Source organism: Takifugu rubripes, chromosome 9, assembly GCF_901000725.2.
Source record: "Takifugu rubripes chromosome 9, fTakRub1.2, whole genome shotgun sequence".
In the NCBI taxonomy this organism is placed as follows: Eukaryota; Metazoa; Chordata; class Actinopteri; order Tetraodontiformes; family Tetraodontidae; genus Takifugu; species Takifugu rubripes.
In genome coordinates this window covers 4,387,209-4,390,334 of record NC_042293.1, presented here as the reverse complement: position 1 = coordinate 4,390,334, position 3,126 = coordinate 4,387,209, and positions in this window count along the sequence as shown.

Genomic DNA, 3,126 nt, shown 5'->3' with positions numbered 1-3,126 from the left:
CGCAGATGATTCTGGGTTCCTGCAGAGATTTTATTTATTTTTTCTTTCTTTCATTGGTGTCCATTTCTGAGTACATTTCTTTGCCCCCTCTGTCCTAAAGCTCTCGGTGGAGTGGATAATTGTCCCTGTAGAACTGGGATTCCTGGAGCCCAGCCAGAGTGAATATTGGTTTTAGATGAAGTTTCTCCCTTAACATCAGCCCTGGTTGTTCCAAACTTCTTCATTTCAGAATGCCACCGTTTTCAAGTGAACCTTCCGCAGAACCTTTCCCAGGTCTCAGCTCTGATACAGTCCTCTCTGAGCCCTGGAGGCAGTTCCTCCCACCTCATAACTTGGATTGATATGCAGCCAGCTAAGACCTTGAACAGACAGGTCTACAGCTCTCCAAATCATGTCTGATCAGTTGAATTTACCACAGGACTCTAGTGTCAAGGTGGGCAACCATTTCAAACCTGATGTAAAAAAAGGAAAATTGCCTGAAAACATTATGACCTCTGTACATACAACACTTGTGCTCCTTTTGGTTGGAATATACATCATAGTGGGCATCCCATTTGATTATACAGTCTCAATAATTTCTCTTTAATCAGATGTGAATCTTTGTGTCCGTGTTTGGACAGTTCAATCATCTTATAGTGGGGCATTTTTATTTTGAAGGGTCCCACTGGTCAACAAAATGCTTTCCTACACAGTTGAGCTTGATTGTGCAGAACAATGCACATGCATAGTCTGACACTGTAAGGGTGTTTTCATGCATATGGATGTATGCAAATATCACGTTTGGCTGAGATGATATGTGGGATGTGCTGGGTGTGACGCCGGTATTATTTTTTTCCTATGGTTTTCCCGCTTTCTTCTGATCCCTGAAGACAATGTATTCATGAAAGTTTAGCCATTTAGAGTTTGACTGTATGTGGCAGCCTTGCTTTGTGGATTTAAACAGTTTGCAGGCAGCATAAATCAAAAGAATGTGTAAAGTGGCATAAGGCTTTTCTAAATTTTAAGAATGTTTTTTATCTGATACCCTGCACATGGAGATAAAGAAATCCATTAAAGGACCCCTGTCTGGCATTAAACGGTTTTGATCATACTGTGTGTGTTGTGCGCCGATAATGTCAACACACACCACACATCTTGATTCTGTCTTCCAATCTCGTCCTGCCAGTCAGAAATCACATGTGTTCCGACAGAAAAATAGCAATGTCTGGAAAACACAACATACACCGTGGCAGAGGACACACAAAAAGAGGGAATGATGGCGGCCTTGGCACTATTTTCAAGGGAAAAATCTAAAAGTCAAAAACAAAGAACGTTTCAGTAGGTCAGCCGTGCCTGTTTTTTTATTATTTACACCTGCTTCCTTGTTCCTCAGTCTGCTCACTTCTTAATCATCTGTACATTCCATTCCACTCTGAAGCTTTCTGCATCAAGCCAGTGCTTCAGTTTCCACCTGCAACAGCATTGCAGTCAAGTAGTTGGTGAGCAATTAGTGATGGAGAACAAGTGCATGAAGATGGTGTTCCAACTACAACCCCCCCAGCTAACAAACTGGGAAACTATAAAAGCAAAAAAAAACCTGCCTGTTACTATACATTTTTTATCAAAATGAAATATTCTAGCTATGAGTACACGTAAAAACAAAACTAATGTTATAGTTAATAGTCTACATATTAAAGTGACAAAAAATGGATCATTTTCAATATTATAGCTAGTTTGAAAAATAAATACTGATTGGCTCCAGCGGCGCAAAGTATTCATTTTTAAAAAAAACAAAAACAATTATAGGCTTTGAATCAGAACATTTTTAGATAGTAGTAGATAAGTAGATTACAAACTAGCTTCGAACTGCATTAAAACACAACAGTAGTCATTAAAAGTCCAGACTCATGAAGTCTTAATGATGACAAGTGTGTGTTTCACTCACTGTTAAACAGGCACATGTCGCATGGCACACACTTTCTTTTAAATACTGAGGTAAAACATGTATCTCTTGTGCATAGGGTATGAATTCTCTCCTGCTTTGTTTTGCAGTGGGCATCTAGACGCCCACAAGAGCGCCTGTGTGGCCCTAAAGGTCACTTGGACAGACAATACCTGCAGCCGTTTGGTTCCCGGCAGGCAGAAAGGTGGAGGCTGCACCAGTGCATCATGCTGAGTGTCAGATCAGAATGACAGATACAGAACAGTTACCCGTGGCTGCCCTTCTCTTGTCTCATTCTCTCTCCCCTCATTACCCTGAACAGTGTGTGAAAGGAACCCTATTGCTTCAAGTGTGACAGAAAAAAATCAGAATGCATGTTTCCACCCATCCCTGTCTTTCTCAACTCGCCATTTGAAATTCTGTCACGCTGGTTTATAGCAGTCTTTCCGCTCTCCCCCCAGTTCTTTCCTTCCCTCTGGCACAGGAATGCTAGGCTGAGGGACTGACGTGGGTCATCAGTCACTCTGTCAGTCCTTCGAGGTTGATCAGGACTGAGGGAGAGGACTTGTTACGTCAAGCCAGTGGTGGGATGCTGACAACTCTTTTCCATACTGAGATGGGCAAAGAAAGAGGGCTTAAAATATGCTCTTTAGTCTTCTTAACATAGCTTAGCATGTGAAATGGAATGCTCATATCAGAATGTGAGCCATGCAGCAGCTGTTTCAGAAGTGCATTAACACACCTCTTTTTTCCCCTGGCTGCCTACCATCAAGTGCTGGAGCCCTCAGTCGTGTGACCTCGTCTGTGCAGGATGAATCTTGGGATAGCTTATTAGAATACCGCAGTGACTTTTTTTAAATTACTTTTAAAATTAAAGGAGGAGGTGATGTAGCATGCACATCAGAGATTTATCATGCATCTGCAGAAAATGTGATGGGCACTCGCAACTGTTCCTATAGGGCAACCTGTTGGTGTGGTCCTCTATCTCCAGGAAGTGGTGGTCACAGAGGAGCGGGACAGGTCTCAGCCCTCTGGAGCTGACATTGGTGCATCCTGCCCTCTGTTATAAGTGACCCACCTATTCTCTAACTTCCACCTAAGTCTGCTAATGAAGAAGAGTGTTGACCAAATCCATGGTTTTTGGTTATCTTCCACCATCCAAAAACATAAACTTTAGTTTGGCTGCATTCTCCAACTTGCCCTGG